General features: G+C 37.5%; 1 protein-coding gene across 2 annotated transcripts in view; it reads left to right on the top strand.

The window, feature by feature from the left end:
• STXBP5L (syntaxin binding protein 5L) overlaps nucleotides 1-21207 on the top strand; it is a 195663-nt gene that overhangs the window by 17709 nt on the left and 156747 nt on the right. The window lies entirely within an intron of this gene.

The raw sequence follows: 21207 nt of genomic DNA, 5'->3' as shown, positions 1-21207 counted from the left end.
TTTTCAGTATGTAAAGGTAGAGATAGAACCACAAAGTGGTAATGAACAAGGTGTGAATGTTGTGCTAGCAATAAATACATTAATTGGTGCAATGCAGCAAACAAAGGAGGAGTTTGCAATGTAGATATCTATGATTGAGATCTTTTTAACACTCTCCCCAGTGAATGATGGGAAATAGGCAATTCTAGGGCACAGTCCATCTCCTGGAGGAAGTGTCTCAAAAAGGTCAAATGAAGCACTCCAAAAGTACCTGTTTCTCTTTATTAATTAAAAGATACTCTAGTGACAGTAACTTATGTTTACATTTTTACACTATAGTAATTTTAAGTTAGGTGTCTACACAGAATGAATTGAACATAAATATAATGAATATATTCAAATTTGATGAAACTACATATAAAGTAAGAAAAAGAAAAAATAATATTACAGGAAGATTTAAGGGATACAGAATACAAAGGTAATAAAAATAACACTTTTTTATAATTACTTATTCCTAAATAAATTCAAGGTTGAAAGTAGAGGACAGTGCTTTAAAAAATACCAAATTAATGTTTTCTGGTTCTTTTGCTCCTATTGTTCTCAAGATAGCTATGAAACCAAAGGCAGGTTGCAAATTAAAGAAAAATTTCCTCCTGGAGAATATGACTGTGCTTCACATAACTTGACTAAAACTGGGAATATTGTTTCCTCCATTTTTAGGTGCTCTTATTCTGAATAGTTGCATTTTTATAAGCCTCGTTTTAATTATAATCCAGGGATTTCCACAAAACTCAGATAAAGCATTTATACCATAAAGTTTGCTTTGATGATTGTATTCAATATTTACCTAAATGAAGTAGATTGTGATTATATATTGAATAGAATGTATTCTAAGTGCAAAATTCCCGTGAATTTGTGCACTCCTGAGAAAGTGCAGATTTAATAGTCATGCTTTCTTCTCCTGGGAGCTGTCCTAAGTTAGGAAGCTATAGTTTTGTCTCTGTATGCTTCATTCATATCATCTTCTGTAAAAGGAGGGATTGGGAATTTCATAGGTAATACAGGTGTTGTAGTAAGAAGACCTTGCAGAAGGTTGACTCCATAGTTCACCTCTCCTTTCCTTTTCAGTAGCTAGGCTTTTTTAGGATCTGTGCTGCTACTGGCTAGACATCCTATCACTGCATAAATCCCTCCTTTAAGAAAAATGTTAGGTACAGAGCCTGATTTAATACTTCTTTATACAGCATTAAGTTAAATCTGTATATCTTTTGCTACAGTAATGGAACATACTGTGGAAAACAGCTGTATGCCTAATTTTACATAAAACTCTATATAATGATCACCTACGCAAATGACTTATAAAGGGTCAGAGGAACAGGTGGGAAGAATGTTTTTTCAAGCGTTTCTTCCTTTAGTATCTCTTCTCTGGTTCTGCTAGCAAAATCCTCCTTCGTTCTGGGAAAACTTTATACCAATTCTAGTACCTGAATCAAACAAAAACATCCAGATTACCAGATCATTTGAATTTTTAAGAATATTAATTTTTCATCTCATAACAAATGCTTGCCTGATTTGGCACACAGAGCCTGATTTGCAGAACTGGGCATTGAGTCATTGCAAGCTGTGCTTTGAAGATAGGGGGTGGTGTAAAAGGAATTATTTATTTATTTTAAATCAGATGTCTCCATGTGACACTGAAATGTTTATGGAACTTACTTCATAAAAACCTAGGTGTAGACTAATATGTTTGTGTTTGTACACAGGAGTGAGCGGTGATCAGTAAAACAGGGCCGCACACTGAACACCACTCGTTTAGGCTGACTTTGTTACAATCATTTGTAATTGTTGTAGTTAAGCTATAAGATTTAAGGCAGGATGTAACAGATTTAGTGTTACACTTCTGAAAATACAATTTATAGTGAAAAAATTTAAAGCAAACTAAAAAAAAATACAGATTTTAATGGCTCTCAATCTTCCACAGTATACTGTAAAAATATTCTTAATAGAGCAACACAATTTCATTCTGCCATGAAATTGATTAGTGTCAGATAATAGAATGAGATAATTTGTTCCAGATATTCACTGTACTCTGTTTTCTTGGTGCTTCTAAGCAAAACTGGGGATGGAATGAAAGGACGGACTTTTTGGTTACCATCAGAGAAATGCATTCCAGTGTTGGTATTTTTATTCTGGTAGAACCAAAAGGGCCTAGTCTGGATCAAACTCTGTTTTACTGGGCAGCACAAAGCCATAACATAAGAGAATTTATATTTAGTATTCATGTAGTGGTAGGGAGCAGATTTTCCTGTGACCACTGTAAATCACGTAATGGTATCGTTGCTTCCCTATCTTTCCAGAAGATTCACAAAGAACTAGGATGTCTGTTGGTAGTATGTTAAGAGCTCTTAGAAGTCAAGATATTTCCAAAGAATATGAAATGAACATCTCAATGTTGGGAATTATAGTTTAACATCAAGCCTTTGGGTGATTTCAAATGTTCAGACTGTACTAGTAAAATTGATCATGCTATATTGGCCTGAAATAGAGTATATTATTCAGAAGTTGCCATTAGAGTACAGAGATAATGAAAGTTCATTTTGGTATGAGAATCAACTTGTTTTCTCCCAGACTTCTTTTCGGGTTGCTTTAGATGCAGCTGCTATAGCTTCTATAGCAATGGGAATTACTGTTGCTATGCTCTACTGATCCTAGCAGTCTCCTTGGGATTTTCAATGACCTTTACCATTTGATGATTACTGGGTACTGGCTCCTCATAGGGACAACTATGCTCCAACTCTAGAATGAATGCACTGCAAGTTATCTATGAAAGATTTTCTTTCTATTACCAACACAGCTACCAAAATCTACAAATAAAAGGCAAAACCCCCTACTCTTTAAACAATTGCTATCTGTTATGTTATCTAGTCATCATTCTCCTTCCTCCTAAACACAGCAAATTTCATCTTCCCTCTAAAAACAATTTATATCCCCTTTGAACCCTTCTGTCAGCTCCCATACTTTTTATCATTGCCCAAATCATCATGCAGATCATTGCTCATTACCATTCTACCTGGCCTATCCTTGCTTCTGGCAAACAGGTTCAAGTTTTAAGGCTATGAAATTGCATTCCTTTTCTTACCATCTCCATAATCCTCCTCTCTCCTTTGTAGTCTGGTGAACCTTATGACATTAAATGAAATAATAAGAGACTGCACACTTTGTTTTGCTATCAGAGAAGATTCTGTGTCACCATACAATGGGGAGAGAAATTAAGAAACTTAATGAGACTGAAGTCTCTTCCTCTTTTCAGAGGAAAAGGAAAAGGCATCTGGGGTTTTGTCACATCCTAAATCTAAATTAAAATCCTGGCTGGAACATTAAAATCAGTGTTGTTGGCGATGATTATTCCAATATCGTATCTGAAGAAGTGTCATGCTGCTCTCAGGTTTCAGGATGCAAATATCTATATTGTCTTTTATCCAGCTTGCAAGTGCTTGCTAAAATTCATTATAGGTACTCTCTGGAGTCACTAAATCCTTTCTTTAGTGGTCTTCTATCACATCAAAGATGTACTTAGCCAGCTCAGTGACCTATTTGAAGCATATGAGCATCTAAATATAATTGTAATTGAGTGATTGATTAGCTTGTGGTCAGCTGAAGTGTCAAATCCTAAAACATCTTGAGACCATTCTATAGCTATTGTCATCTTAGTTTATTAAAAAATGAGAGAAAGTCTGTCTTAAATCCAGTGCAAATAACATGCCTTGACCTCCATGCCAGTGAAAGCTTATCCACTATGAAGGACATTTAAATTAATAAAATATCTTTGGGCACATTTAAACTGTTATATTTTTATTCATAATACATCTTTTCAAGACTTAAGCACTTCATGTTGTCATGGATGCTGGCCCTAGGGTAATCATTTTCACTGTTCGTAGCTCAAGTTAAAAAGCAAACCATCCCCAACACGTACAACATCTTTCTAAAAGGCATAACACCTTTCTTTCTTCCAATGTCATCAGACAATCTAGCAGCCATTTTATACCTACAGTAGCCATTTTATACTTCAGCAAACAAAATTATTATGACTCACTGTCACATGAATGTAGAGGTGTTGCTCTGCCCTCCTCTCTCACCTGGCTCCATGGTGCATCCTTGTTTTGACTCTGTCTAGTGCTCATCATAGCTTTCCACAAGCAATTCAATTCACAAACCTGGGGGGAAAAAAAAAAAAAAAAGAACACTCCTCTTTCTCTTTCACTGTTTTTTTTTTTTTTTACCAGGTTAGTAAGCTGAACTGTCTCATGCTTACCTCTGATACTTGTCAGAGTGACGCATAAAAGCAGAACAAAAATTCTACAGGCTCTGCTCAGCAGAGGTTCTTATTTATTCATCATATTGGCTATCATTCTTCTGACCTGTTTGATGTGGTTATTCCCATACTTTCTTAGCAAGGGTAATTTTTGAATATCAAATATAGTACAGCAATGCTTACTTTAATAGGAACATCTTCTGCAAAAACAAAGCATGGCTTCAAGACTATTACAATTCCATTCATGAAACAAACAATAACAAACAATAATCATATTTTTTTGATTCCAGAGTTCATGTCCCAGGTAAAGGGGAAGGTGGAATCTAAATCTAAGATAGCTCCTTTGACTAACAGCTGATGTATACCGAGAGATGCATTACTGGGAAGTACAATTTGACTCTTTGTGCAATCTGGAAAAAAATAAGACAAAGAGAATAAATAGCAGTAATTAAATCATGGACCTGTTGTGTATGTAGAATTCAGAGGAGGGATGGAAATCTGCAGTAGTTAAAGGAAGTGTGGTAAAGAATGCTTGACATCATATCTGATGTCCTTAAAAAGAAAGAAGAGAAAATAACTTGAGGTTTTGGTCTCTGAGAAGGATGGCATAGCATCTAAATATAAAGTGTGACATATTTACTCCTTGCAACTGCTCAGCTGCTATCTCCTGATCTAAACAAGGTTTCATTAGATCTTTATCCTTAAAATAAGCAAACTGTGTTCAATGCTGTTTACTCTGTGTGATTTATTGGGCAGATGGAATGGGGGAAGCACAGACAGGATCATAAAACCAAAGTTCTGTTGTTTGACTTGGAAGAATCATTGATGTATTTCATCTTTATCTCATTGTACAATATATCTGAGATTTTTCCGGAACACTTCAGTGATTTGGGAACACTAACGTCACTGAAAGTCAGTGACAAAAGTTCTTCTGAATATTCCTCTGATCATTGATCTATAAATATATATGTATGTATGTATCTTTATATGTACAGATACCTAAATAGGCTGTTATGGAAATTAATTTATTGCCAAATCTACAAGAATACAAAGGTACTACGAAATATAGAAAATATATCAAAATCACTTGTATCATTAAATCTGAAAGGACCAGAGTTTGGGGAATTTTATATCTGTACTGAGATTATTATGCATTTGGTTGTATGTGCCTCATATGTATGTACGTATTAAGTCCATGCATATATGCATATATTTGGGTCCATTCAGCTTCCAGTCTCCATTTATGCTTTTTAAGTAATAGGTTTATTACAGTTAAATGTATCACTTTCAATTGATGGTTATCCAGGAGACGAAAATTGAATCTAACGTCTGCAAACAAATCTATTAAGAAAAGATACGTTTTTGTATGTTCTGAGCTGCACATAAAAATGACATACAAGTGGATGGATATTGCAACATTTTAATTCGAGCTGAGAAATATATTCATGATCGCTGTCTGGAGAAACTGATCTGGGCGTTTGCTTCAATAATTTTTTTTAACTTACTTGTGATAATGAAAAGATGCTTATTGGTGATAGGCAACTTCCTTAAAGAAATGATGAGCCTCAGTTAGACTCTGTGTGAGGTACAGAGCATCTCCTCTTTGCCTACCTTTTTTATTCAAAGCTTTCAGTCATCAACAGAAGTGTTGTCATACACAGAAAATAATACACACCAATTTGCCCTCCCTTCTAGTCTACTAATTATCTTCTTAGACATCTATCCTTGGACTAAAGTTAAAACATCCTTTACATGCAGAAATTTGTAGTTATATTATGTACTTATTTATTTTGACTTATTTCTTCTTTTGCTTTTGTCTTTTGCATAGAGATGCTTTTGATAGGAGAGAAGTAGTATTTCTCCAAATAACTTAAGAAAACTACTCTCTCGCAAAAAAGCAAACCCAAAGCGTATAGGTACATACATATGCTGAGATTCTTTTTGCATTGTGAAATAGTTTGAAAATGATGTTATGAAGCAATGTTACTGCCCTCTTAAGGGAAGTCCTCAAATGTACAATCAAACCGTACTGGATGTATCCTAGAAAGCCATTACTCTGCTCTGTCTGGATGACATAAACAAGAGGTAAATAAGCAGGGCAGGATGCATTAAAAGCTGGATAAGCTTCTACGTATAGTAACCACCTAGATTCTAGGTATCAAGCAGGACCTGACTCCCAGATTTTGTCTAAGTTGATCTGAAGCCCAAAGAATGGGGACTAGAAAGGGAAAAAACCCACTATTTCTGTCTGTGTCCAAGAAAAGAGGTTGGGAAACTGCAGCAAGTATGCAGAGAATATAGGGGCTCATTTGAAGCTAGTGGGCCTCTGTGTGCCCTTACTTATGCTATACTGCCAGCAAGGCTTGAAGAATGGGAGATAAAGAGCCAGAGATTGTGACAATTGCAAGATCTAGGTCACAGAAGAGAGAAAGTTTGGGTTACATTTTGGGGAAAATCCTAACGTATATGATCTGCTCTGGTTTACTGAACTCAGAGAAAGAGACTAGGACAAGGGTTTGTTTGCCTCAGTGACTTAAATATGGAACCCAATAAATGATTTAATAATTATCCTCCTTTTCTAGGAAAAACAATACAGGAAGAACTTACTGAAATGCCTGCCTGCCTCCCTAAATGTTAGCACCAACAAATATGAGTTAAAGTCAAAATTTAAATACAAAATTTGCCAGCATGAAATGTCTTCTTGAGAAAAAAAAAAAAAAAAAAAAAAAAAAAAACACAAAACACTTTTACAGTTTTGCCTGTGGTAGGTAAGGTATGAATCAGGGAAGCTCATAGAACTGTATCGGTTCAGTGAAACAGTAACACTACTTTGCAAGTCTATCACTTATGTTAAACAAGCAAACTTGGAAATTCAGGAAATGCATTTTCTGTTGCCCTAAAGAAAAAATCATGCAATTTCAATTGTACCTTTGTAAAAATGATTAGCTTATTATCATTGATTGTCTATGTAATAATCAGTATGTGCAGGAAGAAGTGCTGGTTTATAATTTTTCATTATCTAAACAACTGTAATACAAACCATAATAATTTCTCCCCACATTAGCTGCTGTTCTTTCAATATGTATTATAACAATATAATCTAGGCTCTATGTTCTAATGATGCTTCTACTTGCCTACCACATAAGATCAGGTCCAGTGATTCCTTAAGGAGAGAAGCCCTCCAGTATGTAATTAAAAAATAGGTAACCTCACCTGTTCGGTATATATACAAAAATTAATTCTATAGAGGTAATTTTTTTTTTCAGCTTAGTTGGCCTCCTTGAAAATCTCTTAGTAGGAAAGAATTTCCTTTAACTTGGCACTTGATTGCTTTGTACTCCTAAGTCAGCCCCTTCAGGAAAAGGAAAACTAGAAGGATATCTAACATGTAGAAATGAAAACAGATGGCCCAAATCTAAAGTAAAATTAGCTAGGACTAGTGAAAAACTATACCATTATAAATCTAGATATTTTTTATCTAACATCTGGTCATTTTTAGTTGTTTTTGTCAGAATAGGGAATAGAATGGGACTCTATTCACTAATGAGATTTTTGTACTACTCAGAATAGTCAATAGAGGAAGCAAGATGTGAAAGTAAATGCTTCTGACTTCTAGCTCAGGGCTCATTTCCAACCTCAGGAGGCCAAAGAGTATTATGTAGGTTTTTTCTTTCCTTCCTCAACACACTCATCTCTGAAAACAGGATACACAACAGTGCCATGGAGAAAGACCTTAGTTATAGACATGTGACTGCACTGCAAACTCTTCAAAGCACAAGATTGATAGTAGATGTATAGTTTCAGCTAGCCTTGTTTCTTATTGTATACCACTAAATGTAATAGATGCTAAAGGTAAAGATTCCTTTGAGTTAAGAAAGACACCATAGAAATATTCAGAAAAGTAGAAGTATATAGTACAAGTCAAGGATTAAAGACAGAAGATTTTTATTATTCTTTTGACAAGAATAATGAAATAGGTTTGCTCAGTCCTTCATTTCTTCATTTTGGCTATCCTGTATTACAATGCAAAAATTGCATGAATGTGAATTTGATATTAGGTTTGTGAAGTTAAGGTAGTAGGCACTGTTTACTGGGTTTCAGGTTTCGGTGCAGATTGACTTTGATAAGTAATAAAGTTTAAAAACATATGCTAACTGTGTAGTTTTACTAGGGGTATAGGGCAAACAAGTTTTGCCCCTCTATTTTGTGGTAATATCATTTTTAGAAGTTTTTTTTTATATCCATTATATTTTAAGTCATATTTTTAAGATATTGAAGTCTCCATCAGGTCTTAGGCCAGAGTTGTGGAAGGCAGAAGCATCATAAATTCTTCTGTAAACCCTGTTAAAATGCTTATAAGTCTGCGCTGGTGGGCCTCCAGTGCTTGCATAGAATGAAATGGTAGTTCCTGAGGTTTAGGTAGTTATAGAAACCCTGAGTTGGGCACTAGGTGGAAATGTCGATACCATGAACTCCATAGTTCAGGAACCCGCAGAGATCAAAGACTTGAATTATTTAATTGGTCTCTCCTGCTCTCTCCATTTGAAGGGAGATAATTTGAAGGATGGTATCTGTGGCAATCAGTCACCATTGATGGACTTACTCATGGCAAATTGGTTAGAAACTAAAGAGTTGGAATTTCAAGGCTCTGCAACTTGGTGGACGTGCTTAACAGGTAGAAACTCCAAAACTAAATAAAGGATAATGAAATCTTGGTGCTAGCTTACAGTAGAGGGCCTGAACAATTCTGCTGCATATCTGAAAGTTTTGCATCAACTGCTGATCATCTCACATTCTGAGGACAGTACTGTCCCACAAATCCAAGCTTGTCTCCTGAGACAAGAACCTCCAGTCAGTGATACACAAAACAAACACCGTGTCAAGGACTCCCAAAAATTCATTCTGTATTTCTTCTTCCATAAATAAGGATGTCCAGAAAGATGGGCTAGTTCAAGTGTCCTCCCAACATAGCTTCTGCAGTTGCAGGATTAAGTTGCACTCCCCTTCTGTGGCCTCCCCCTGAACCACATAGACTGTAAATGTGAGGAGTCTCAGCACAGACTTCTGCTACAATTATAATATAGGCATAGCCAATGTTGCTGGCATTTTCTTGTGGAAAGAGCCATGAATGATGCAGATGTTGAGTTCCATCTACCTATCTTCAATTAAGATCCATTAGATAGCTTTTTCCCCCCACTAAAGCCATATAACAACTTTCAGCTGCTACTCAAAAATGTTTCTTTATTGAGATGCATCTGAGGTGATAATATGACAGAGGAAGAAATTCACTGGAATAGGCAGATTTTCAAGTGACTACTTGTTTTCTCTTGGCAAGGTGAATCCTTTATGGTTAATCGATGCTGACTAAAATGTAACTAGCAGCAGGTAAGGAAGCATACGTCCACAGCATTAGGAATCATATTTCAAAAGACATATGCTCTCCCGCTGCAGAAAGTATCCTTCAAATTTTTTTCTCTGGCCTTGCAATGCAAAGGAATGTAAAATACATCTGTGGCAAGGTTTCTGAATTATGCTCTGTGTTGCTTTATAATGCCCTGAGCATCTCTTCTGATACTGTGTTGTTATACAAAAACTACTACAATAAAACCATTCATAATAAATACCTTAAAGGCTAGTAATAGTAGAATAAAACACAAACTGCACACTATTTAAAGAATGTCATTCTTTAAAGAATTTCTGCCATTGTGCTAGCAGCCCACTGCTAAAATACTCACAAGCCAAGATGGAATTAGCAAACCAACCTTCAGTGATGCTGGTTTTGATCATATTAAGTGTAGTCCTTTGTTTTGATACTAGTAAGTGTAGTCCTTTCTGTTACATTTTATCCTTCTTATTCTATAAACATATGAATATTTTGGGGGCATACTACATAAGGTATTACATCCTAGATTTTAAAATTAATGTCTTCACTTGATAGCTTCTTATCTAAAGTTCTAAAATATTATTTACCTGGATTGTTATGATCTACAAATAATGATTTATAGAAAAGTAGTGATCTTTACCTGCTATCATTGCCAAACTTGTACTGACTTCATTAGAAGCAGGATTCACAATTCCCTATCTGATAATTGGTAATAATCATGCTTTCTAGTAAACGATATTGAATTATCTGATTTTTTTCATTTTACTTAATATATATTAGCAAGTCTCTAGGAATATTAGTGTTGCTATTTGAAGTTAGCTCCAAAAATGCTCACAGGTAACATAACCAGAAAGTATTGGCACTTGCTTCTTTTGTGTTCTGGTTGATTTGTGAGTTTTTTTAGTGATTGCTCCAAGAAAGTTAAAGTTCTAATCATATAACATTAAACTGCTAGCTTTTAAGCTGTCACAGCAGGTGCATTTACAATGCTAAGACTTTCAGATGATTTTAAGATTCCATTTTGTTACTTATCTGTATTTTCTACAATGCAAAACTGATAGCTCTATGACATTTTATTTACTTATTTTAACTACTTCAGTTAATAAATAAGGATTGGCTCAATTATGCAGTCTATACTGATGTGAGACACATCAGTTTCAAATGCACAGTGCTCCTACTGTGAGGTGAGAAACACTTGAATGAATCAATGTAATGTGTGGTAGAAGTATGCAATTATTTGAGTAAACGCATGTAGTAGACATGCAAATGAAAAACTTTATTCAGGTACACAGTCTCTTGGAAGCCTATGATTAGGACTTACAATCTAGTCTATACAAATAATTATTTTTAATCGTTTTTGTCCTCATTGTTTCTACCATATGAGGTCACAAGTTCAACTGATTTCTTGATCTCAGATATGGCAAGATGTTTGCCCAAGTTCCAGTTCCATTATAACAGTAGTGCTTTCTTATTCACAGCATCAAAGGACCAATAAAGCTTCCAGCCATCCTTATCTTGGGAGTCTCTATTTGCTGCTCAGTTGAGCATAGTCTCACTGCACCCCTCTCTGTGCAGTTAGGGGTTTAGTCTCTTGTCAGGTTCTCTATCTCTTAAAGATATTCTCAATCTCTTTTTCGTTTGCTGCAGTCTGTTCACTTCCTTCCACTGCTCCTTAGCTTGGTGACACAGCTCCTCAAGCAGAGCACCCATCCTGTAAGCAAAGATACTGTCTCTCTGATCTCAGCCTCAAGGAGAAGCACAAGACCCTTCCTGCATCTGAATACATAGAATCATAGAATCAGTAAGGTTGGAAGGGACCTCTGGAGATCATCTAGTCCAACCTCCCTGCTCAGCAGGGTCACCTAGAGCATGGTAGACAAGGTTGCATCCAGGCAGGCCTTGAATATCTCCAGAGAAGGAGACTCCACAACCTCTCTGGGCAACCTGTGCTAGTGCTCCATCACTCTCACAGTGAAGAAATTCCCCCTCACGTTCAGGCGGAACTTCCTGTGGTTCAGTTTTTGCCCATGGCCTCTTGTCCTGTCACATGGGACAATTGAAAAGAGTTTGTCCTTGTCCCCTTGACACCCTCCCTTCAGATACTTATACACATTGATAAGATCCCCCCTCAGTCTTCTCTTCCCCAGGCTAAAGAGGCCCAGCTCCTGCAGCCGTTCCTCATAGGGCAGATGCTGCCCTCCTCTGATCATCTTTGTAGCCCTACGCTGGACTCTCTCCAGTAGCTCCATGCTACTTGTAATGGGGAGCCCAGAACTGGACGCAGTACTCGAGATGAGGCCTCACCAGGGCTGAGTAGAGGGGCAGGATCACCTCCCTCATCCTGCCAGCAACACTCTTCCTAATGCACCCCAGGATACTATTGGCCTTCCTGGCCACAAGGGCACATTGCTGGCTCATGGTCAACTTGTCGTCCACCAGCACTCCCAGGTCCTTCTCTGCGGAGCTGCTCTCCAGAAGGTCAGCCCCCAGCCTGTACTGGTGCCTAGGGTTATTCCTCCCTAGGTGCAGGGCCCTGCACTTGCCCGTGTTGAACCTCATGAGGTTCCTCTCCACCCAGCTCTCCAGCCTGTCCAGGTCTCTCTGAATGGCAGCACAGCCCTCGGGTGTATCAGCCACTCCTCCCAGCTTGGTATCATCAGCAAACTTGCTGAGGAGGCACTCAGTCCCCTCATCCAGGTCATTGATGCATAAGTTGAACAAGACTGGCCCCAGTACTGAGCTCTGGGGAACTCCAATAGCTACAGGCCTCCAGCTAGACTCTGCACCACTGATGGCAACCCTCTGAGCTCTGCCTTTCAGCCAGTTCTCAAGCCACCTCACTGTCCACTTGTCTAACCCACGCTTCCTGAGCTTACCTAGGAGGATGTTATGGGAGACAGTGTCAGAAGCCTTGCTGAAGTCAAGGTACACAACGTCCACTGCCCTCCCCTCATCTCCCCAGCCAGTCATTCCATCACAGAAGGCTATCAGATTGGTGAAGCAGGATTTCCCCTTGGTGAATCCATGCTGGCTACTCCTGATCACCTTCTTTTCCTCCGTATGCTTGGAGATGACATCCAGAAGGAGCTGTTCCATCACCTTTCCAGGGATGGAGGTGAGGCTGACCGGCCTATAGTTTCCTGGGTCCTCCTTCTTGCCCTTCTTGAAGACTGGAGTGACATTGGCTTTCTTCCAGTCCTCAGGCACCTCTCCGGTTCTCCAGGACTTTTCGAAGATGATGGAGAACAGCTTGGCAACAACATCCGCCAGCTCCCTCAGTACCCGTGGGTGCATCCCATCTGGGCCCATGGATTTTGGGATGTCTAGCCTGCCCAGAAGATCTCTAATCCTATCCTCTTCAACTAAAGGAAAGTCTTCCTTTCTCCAGACTTTCTCCCTTACATCCAGGCTGCCCTTAGCAGTGAAGACTGAAGCAAAGAAGGCATTCAGTAATTCTGCCTTCTCTGTATCCCTTGTCCCCAGGGCCCCTGCCCCATTCAGTAGTGGGCCCACATTTTCCCCAGTCTTCCTCTTGCTACTGATGTATTTGAAGAAGCCGTTGTTGTTGTCCTTGGCATCCCTGGCCAGACTTAATTCCAAATGGGCCTTAGGCCTCCTCATCACATCTCTACATACTCTGAAAGCCTTCTTATAATTCTCCCAAGTAGCCTGCCCCCTCTTCCACATTCTATGTACTTTCTTCTTCTGTCTGAGTTTTGCCAGGAGCTCCTTGCTCATCGGGATGCAGTGCTCTTGAGCTTGGAGGAAGTGATGCTTGAATACTAGCCAGCTCTCTTGGAACCCCTGTTCTTTCTAGGGCCCTAACCCATGGAATTCCTCCAAGTGGTTCCCTGAAGAGCCCAAAGTCCGCTCTCCTGAAGTCCAGGGTTATGATCCTACTTACTGCTCTGCTTCCTCCTTGCAGGATCCTGAACTCCACCATCTCATGGTCACTGCAACCAAGGCTGCCCCCAACCTTCACATCTCCAGCCAGTCCTTCTTTGTTGGTTAGGACAAGGTCCAGCAGGACACCCTTCCTTGTAGGTTCCTCCACCACCTGCGTCAAGAAGTTATCATCGATGCACTGCAGGAGCCTCCTGGACTGTTTGTGCCTAGCTGTGTTGTCCTTCCAGCAGATATCAGGGTGGAATCAATACAGCTATCCCAGTTTTACTGAGCAGGAAACTGAGACAGAGTGATGAAGTGATTTGACCTAGCCTTTTATAAGAGATGTGTAAAGAGCATATGTTCTTTGAGTTCTAGGCTGGCACATTAGCCCCAAGCTGCTTCATTCAATGGCATTTAGCCTAAAACCTTGTGCTCATGTTTCTGATTATACTCTTTTGTGTTGTCTTCTAGATCATAAGGGCTTCAGGATTGATTCCTTTACTCTCTTGCACTGTACTGCTGTAAGAGCAGCCTAACAATGTAATGACTTACAGATGAATCAAGTACATTCTATGCTTTATTTTCGCCACATACATTTCTATGGTTGAAACACATATTCCATCAGATGACTGTAATATGTATAAATGGAAACTGTTCTTAGAGTCAGGTTTTGAGCACTTTGGTGACGTGGACAGGCATTTGCTTAATGTTCTGCTACGTAGAGAAATGCTATATAAAATCCCAGGATGAATGGATTCAGTATGCACATTCTTCAAATGTCAGAAGAGGTTTTAAAAATTTCATTGCCCAAATGTGCGTCACTGTGTGTTATTTTAGTTCTTACTTGAAGTGAGGAAAAAGGAAACAATGTGCATATAAAGAGAATAAGAGAGGATATTTTGGCATTTGAATACCACCAGATTGCATTTGCGTTTTGGGGGGTTTCTGAGAAAATATTCTGTAAGGTTGCCACCTGTCAGGAAAACTACCATCTGTCACCTGTCTTGATCTTAGTTGTTCAGAACACAGACGGAGCAGAATAGTGGTATTGCTGCAAGTGCAAACAGTTGATGGGATTATCATTATTAAAAGAGTTACAAATTATTTATTTACTTGAGTAATAAAAGACTAAATAAATTGCTTGTACAGTATATTATAATATCAAAGTCTCAAGCAGACGGAACTGGCTCTCAATATCAGTTGACCTGTATGTTACTTTTTAGACACTATAGATAAAAACTTCTGTTTACATTTCTCTCTTGCCTTAGTATCACTCAGTACTCAGTTTAATTTCAGCCACAGTGACAAATTTTCATCTTTATCATTTATGGGTTCAAGCAGCCACCAACCTTTTCATCCATACTATAGAATCCCAGTGTTTATTTCAACCCCGTTTCCCCAAACAGGGGATGGGAAACATTTGGGTTCTCCTTTGCCACTTCTCTATTTTTCAGTCTAAAGGATGAGGCAAGGTTAAATACTGGTCTTTCACCACCATTATGAATACAGATATGAAGATCTCAGCCTCCAGTAGCACATTGTTATTATTACCATAGCCAGTCTTGAGTCCTCAAGTTTCTCATTGTGGATCACATCTTAAGGGAAAAACTTTCATAAGCAAATCATACTCCTGTTTCTTGTCTTCCAGCTGTGCTTTCTTAGTATTTTCAAACCACTTGGGCAACCTTCTCTGCCATCAAATCAAGTAAAGCTACCATGTAGTCCACATCTTACAATCCTGAAATATTTCTTAGATTTGGATGTACTCTCATGTTCTTCAAAACTTAGGAAATCAATGGGTGGTCTTCTGTAGCTCTGCCATGTGTGATAGTTATCATACCTGCTGGACAGGAAACCTTGTATTGTCTGGCTGACTATTCTGCTGAGATCTAACAAGGGAAGACAACCAGGAGAAGAGGAAGCTGAGAGGAAGCTGAGACAGTATCATCTCAGGGTAAGGCTACAGTCTTTCTGAAGACTGCTGCTGTAGAATACTGTCCTGCTATCATGGGAGGTCTAATACTCAGTTCCAGCATGTTCATGCTAGTTATTTCCTGTACAACGTGGTACTTCTGTTATTGCATTCAACAATATTCCACCGACAGCCACTTTCCTGCAGCCTTTCATAGCGGATACCTGCATCACAGCCATCTTAACAAACTGAAGATCGTTTTACTCCTATCTGCCTAATATTCCTCTGTATGTTACAATGTTCTTGCATGTTACTCAGCTCTAGCAATTACCTTTCATTCTACAGTGTCCCAAAGGTTCTCAATACACCTGGTGATACATACCTAAACATACATGTATACATACACACAATATATATGTCTGTGTATACTCCTGTGGTTCACCTGCAGTAGCTGCTGAATTTTTGCAGAGTTATGACCTTCCTTCCTAATATTTTCAGCAAGATACACTGCTGTTAATACCATATACACTGAAGTTTCTGCCTATACACAAAGCATTTGCACGCATACGGATTACCTCACTAAATAATTTGTGTTAAAAACAGAGCTTGAGGACTTGACAATCATAAAGTAGGGCAAAAATTTCTTATACTTGCAATCGAGGAATATTCCGGTGACAGCTATAGCAATTGCTAACAGAGGAACAAACAGAAAAAAAATGTACTGTGATTTTAGCTTCTTTTAATACAATTTGATCAGTTGAAAAGGAGGAGAATAAAGATCATCTAACTTGGACAGTTCTCTGAATTCATTAGTAAGTCTCCAGAGATTGTTTTAATATTCTTGCACTTTCAAATATGTTTTTCTATTCTTTGTAAAAAGTTTGAAGTTTCTTTGAGTATAGCCACTCGGCAGACACCACCAGCAGAAGACAAAACTAAGCTTATTCCCTGGAATACGGTTGGGGTGGGAAAGAACTCAGTGAACGCTATAAAGCCTGTCTGGGAATGTGAGCCCAAGTGAGGGATGAGCCTGTACTGATCACTGTGCTGCAGCAGGTAACATTGTTACTGATACTTAAGGTTTGTGAGCTCATTGTGAATTACCTGCCTGAGCTGTAGTCGCATATTTGCCTGCTGTATGATTGTCTTTATGTAACTAGAGGCTGTACTCTTTTCATATTTTACAACAACTCATAAATGTTTAAGACAGTTTGAGAGCAATTAGTGCTGCTTCTGCTCTAGAAGCTATGAATTGTTATGTGCAATGATTTTCATAATGTGTCATTTTAATTGATTTCAGTCAGTTTGGCAGAGAAAAGCAGTAAAACTGAAAACATGTGAGATTGCATTTTTCTAGTTGCATGAATAATGTGCAATAAGAATTCTAATCCATTTTCATGAAAAAGTAACAAATGGCTTATTCCATTCTATTCTTAGCCTGGAAACCTGCTGACACATCTAATGCATCATGAAAAGCAATTTACACATGAGTTACCTTGGTTAGCAGCTCACTGGCTCCCACACTAGTGATTCCTATTTACAAAGAGAAAATACAATTAAATGTAATGCTAAAATACAAATAACCCTTTGCAGCTGTGGAAATGTTAAAAATATCCATTAGGCTAGAAATCTTTTCACAAATTCTTTTTTTTTTGTTGTTGTTTTGTTTCTCTTCAAAGATATAGTTATCATACATTTCTTATTCATCCCTCATGCATGACCTATCAGATTGAAGTGGTTTGTAGAGTGAAAGAGCAATCCTGCAATGTAATACTAGGTGTAGCACTAGAAGAACACTGATGTAGCTTTATTTTAAAAAATCTACATCAAAAAGACAGGAAGGGAATGAATTTTTGACTTATGACCATTAGCAAACATTTTCTGAGGACAAGTTGGAAAATAAATCTATTTGCTTATCTGTAATCATTCACCTCTAGCAATGTGATCGTTTGGACTTGATATGCTTCCTGAAACACTTGAGGATTCTTGTCTTGATGAGTTCTTGAGCTGCAGCTGAGGCTGGTTGTTTTCCTGCCTCTCTAAGAAAGTCGCCTGACACAGGTAGGGGCTATTTGGGTAACTTAAATGGTGAGTTGTGCTCTGCATCAAGGGGTACTAAGGCAAAAGGTGCCACAACAATAGAGACTGTCCTTTCCACCTCTCCTTTCTCTCAGCAGAGTTGCTTCTTTCGTCCTTCTTTTTTCCTTGGTGTGTGTGTGGATTTTGGAGCTGCTGGAACAGGCTGAAGGGGGATCCATTTCTATCACCTTCAGAGGAAAGATCAAAAAAATCACTGCAATCATTTAACTTTGGTCATCAGCATTAGCTGTCTGATGTATGATTTCCAATGTTCCTGAGCATATGCAGATCTAGTTCTTTTGTCCTGTAATTGGATTTCCCATAAAAGAACTATTTCAGAATTCAGGACTACAATAAATCAAGATAACCAATTTTGAAACATAATCAAGAAAATACTGTGCCACAGTAAATACTCAAATTGAACAAAAGTTACTTTCTCCAAGATAACTACTTGATGTATGTGATACAAATTTGAAATTTCCATTTTTGGAATAACTTAAGTCTCAGGAGAAAAGAAAACCTTACAGCCAGAAGTCTCCTGTTTTTGCTACTTCAATGTGTTCAGAGCCAACTCACACATGAAATAAAGTAGCCTTTGTTTTAATCACTTCAAAATTTTTTTAATATTCCTTGTCCATTAAAATTTGTATGACAGGATATAAACTTGCCTAAAGCTTTGGATCTTTCTCCGTTATCTACAAATTCACATGATACACTATATAGTGTAAGCCAGCTTTGCTTGAGGTTCTAACCATTTTATTAGTTTTATTCTATTAGGAGGGTGAATGAAATTTCTCTTTGTTGAATATGGTCTGGAAGAGAGAGCTTCCATACGGAAATTCTCCGTATGTTGTTCTAACCTAGGTATAAAGTGTGATTTCTCTTCTTTTCAATATGGATTCATTCATCAAAACCTTTTTCTGTGCTGATGCAGAGAGTGCAAGGGATGAGAAAAAATAAAAGGTGGTTTGCCTGTTTGCATTCTCCCTCTCCCTTTAGATAAGATAATTAATTTACAGTTTTCTTTTGTAAAATACTATTAGAAATAGAAAAATGTTAATACAGAATCAATCGCAGGTTGCTTATACTTGTTGACTTTCTGCTTTTTAATATATGCAATGTTATTAGGTATGACACTTTCACTTTTGATTTTCACATAGTAATTTAATACTACTGTGCTTTAGGTTCCAAATCTACAAAAACGAATTTAAATTAAAAGCAAACAAAAATGCCAAAGAAAAGTTAAATGTGTTACAGAAAATAGTGGGTAGAAAAACAAAATATTGTAGGTGATAACAAAATTTTAGAACTCTGTTGCCTAGTATTAGGTTTCTAAACTGTATACACATACAGGAATGGGTTGATTTCTTTCAGAAAGAACCAAACCTGACAAATCCTATTTAATTTAATAAGTTTTTTTTTTGTAATAGACACCCAGAAAAATCAAACTGTTTTTCTTGTGATTTCTAATTATGGATGTTTGGAGTCAGTACTGAAATCTGAAAATGTTAGAATAAAATATTTAACATTGTCTCAAAGAGTGCAGTTGTGCAGTTGATTTAAACAAAGCTCTGTGTATTCCTGCTGCAAGGGTTGCTTCCATTCAGTACCCTCCACCAACAACCATGAATTGCCATTTCCTCCCTCTTGCTGGCTGGTGAGCCAGGTCCACGAACTGATCTCACTGAAAACTAGACTTTTGAGAGGAAGGGGCTGCTTTGTTGCGGAGCTGCTTTTCAGCACAGTTGGTTTCCTGTTGTGCCTGTGTAGCAGTGGAATGAGCCCTAGTGTCAGCCCAAGGAAGAGTATAGGACTATGCAGCAATGAGAAAAGCAGCAGCATAACATTTGGTGGTAGCATTAACTGAAATTTGTTTAGACCAATCAGGAAACCACTCAATAGGATTTCTCCCTTTAGTATTTAACATTTGAAGTTACAGAAGAACTGGAAGTATTAACTAGATTGATTTTCAGTTTGCCAAGCATCTTGCAAATGTGGTAGATTAAATCTGTCCTTAAAATTTGCCATCAAAAAAGCAAGGTAAAGCACAAAAATGAGACACACGAGCAAGAGGGAGTCAGGTCACAGAGTTCCACATACAACATGATGTTTCAAAAGATTGAGTGCAATTATATAACTAACAGTCTAGATTTTATTAATATATGTGTTGTTCACCGAAGCCTGTAAGATTCAATGAGAACTATCTCTATTTTAGAAGCTTCTCTTAACTTGTAGGATGGCTATTCCTTAACTAGAATTTCCATATGCAAGATTTTGTCAAGTGCACTTTTGTTTCTTTCAGAATAATATCTGTATGCAAAGTTCCAAACTCTTCTTTTGAATAGTTTTTTTTGTCATCATCTTTGAAAGAGTGATGTCTGCAACAGTTACCTAGTTAGTTTTAAATTACTCTTTAGTTGTAAGTTTAGCTTTCCTATTCAGATGTTATATGCAAATATGACTGTGCACTTCCTAACTTTGACAGTTATTTATATGAATACTTTTTAAACATGTTTTTGCTTTATCTTGTTTTACTTCAGACAAACCACATAGATTGTCTAAAAACTCTTAATATAAATCTAAGTCTAATATAAATCTTAATACATATTTTTAATTCATGCCTGCTTCTTTGATTTCCATCCTCTTTCCCCTTATCCTTTCATTTTCTAATACTCTGAGGAATTTTCCTGGACAAATTGTTTATAGCCTCTGTGTAGTCAGTGATGATAACAAAAGGAGAAAAAAGTCCCGGGAAGTAAGCTACGCAGAGGGTTACTCTCTAATTTTGTTGGCATATTGGCTGCTGCATGATTTTTATGAAGACTAGAAATATAAAGTACAGTTCTTGTTAAAAAATCACCATTGGTGGCTGAGATGGATGTTTTTTGGTATGACATTCAATGATACGTGACATTCAAGTACTCAAAATTTTTCTCATGTCATCTATTGCCTATTATTATGTTTATATAATTTTGTCAGATCTTAGTGTATAATTACATGATAGCTTCTCTTGGAACAGTGAAGAGTTATGTTTCTGTCTTGATTTTTCCTTTTTTCATTTCTTTCCCCATTCTCATTCTCTAAGTGAGCATTTCCCTCCTGGTAGTTTGATTTTCTATTTAAGAATTTGTTATTTATTTGGTGGCTGAGTTTAACAGCAGTAAAACACTGCTATCACTCTTTGTACTTCTCTTCCTTTTATTTCCATGTTGCTGTTTCATTATTACTGACAGAAATATGTTTTTATTGTGTACTGAGTTCTCAGTAAAAATACTGACTTAAATTGATAAAAATGCAGGCCTGTTAAGTCAGTCAGGCATAACTTTATGGATTAAAAAAGATTAGAACTTAAACAATATACATGTAACAGTGGTATAATATACATACCCAGTATACAAATCAATATACGTGGAACAGTATGCCTGGAACAGAGCAAATGCTTTGGAACGTGTCACTTCCAAATTGGCTTAAATTCAGAAGTGCTGGATGTTGAAGCAATTTTTAAGTTTTCTTTGTTAAACACTGAGAAGTTACTGAGCTCAAAGAGACTTAATGACATTAATTTACACAGAATCACAGAATCACAGAATGGGTAAGGTTGGAAGGGACTTCTGGAGATCATCTCTAGTCCAACCTCCCTGCTCAGCAGGGTCA

This window comes from Rhea pennata, chromosome 1 (genome assembly GCF_028389875.1).
Source record: "Rhea pennata isolate bPtePen1 chromosome 1, bPtePen1.pri, whole genome shotgun sequence".
Lineage (NCBI taxonomy): Eukaryota > Metazoa > Chordata > Aves > Rheiformes > Rheidae > Rhea > Rhea pennata.
Note: the sequence above shows the minus strand (reverse complement) of the source record. Positions and strands in the feature narration are given on the sequence as shown.